We start from the raw sequence: 1,253 nt of genomic DNA on the forward strand, positions 1-1,253 counted from the left end.
TAGCAGGAAACTCTTGTGTTTTTCATGAATCATGACTGTGATGACCCAGAGCGTGGCACGAAAGCAACACAACCAGAGAACAGGTTTAACTCCCCTTTATTACTCCAACTGTGCCCCCAAACATTCCCACATTCACTATAAGTCCTGGAGCAAAGCTCTCACAGGCACCTTCAGAAGCCTCTGGCTGTGAATAGTCCACTAAGCCAGGTTAGCCACATAGCAACCTGGGCCAGCAGTCCAGTAAGCCAGGTTAGCCCAAACATTAACCAGGGCCAGCAGTCCAATAAGGTTAGCCAAACAGTAACCAGAGCAAGAAGTTCGGTGAAGCAGGCAAACTGGCAAGCCCAAGACAGAACACAACAATCTCCAGGTGTTGGCAAGTGCTTGAGGCTCCACAGATTCAACGCTTGTTTCCGGCAAATGCCCTTCCCACCGGCATCTCCTTACATCTCAGTCCCCAGGTGTGCCTTGTGAAAAGGGGCGGGGCACTCTCCTCCCTTATCAACACTCAGTCTGCGTTGATCTTGCCATCTGTCCTCGTTGCTATCAGATCGGGAGAGGATAGTCCTTGCTCTTCTCCTGAGCTCTGCAGACCTTACTAATTCAGAAATGCCTTGCCTGGACTGACGCTGCCCTTCCCCAATTTCCTCCAAGGCCAACAGAGCCGCCCTCTCCATCTGTTGGCTCTTGTTCTAGCTCATCTTCCCCCACAGATTCAGACTCCAGTGGGGGCATGACAATGACCATGGTATGTCAGCAGGCCTGGGGGTCCCAGGGGAGTCTGAAATTTTAAGATGGCTCCATCATTATTAATATCTACTCTCTTCTGTGCCTGGTGGTTTATGTATGTTTACACTAATGATGGTTTTATATTTTATAGGAGTTGTGTTGGCTCAGTGGCTAGAATGCAATACTACAACTTACTTCTGCTGACTGCCAGTGATTTGGCAGTTCGAATCTCACCAGCTCAAGGTTGATTCAGCCTTTTATCCTTCCGAGGTGGGTAAAATGAGGACCTAGATTGTTGGGGGGTCATATGCTGACTCTGTAAACTGCTTAGAAAGGGTAAACCACTGTGAAACTGTATATAAGTGCTATTGCTTGCTATTTTGAATGATTGTTTTATGTATTGGTTTTATTTCATTCTGTTAGGCTGCTCAGGGTCACTTTATGTGAGGTGGGGGAAGGCTATATAAATTTAATTTAAAACAAAAAACAAAAAAACCATAGGGCCATAAAAAGGAGGCAAGAAA

This window comes from Pseudonaja textilis, chromosome 3, assembly GCF_049901715.1.
Source record: "Pseudonaja textilis isolate UNSWEBS1 chromosome 3, rPseTex1.2, whole genome shotgun sequence".
NCBI classification, from domain to species: domain Eukaryota; kingdom Metazoa; phylum Chordata; class Lepidosauria; order Squamata; family Elapidae; genus Pseudonaja; species Pseudonaja textilis.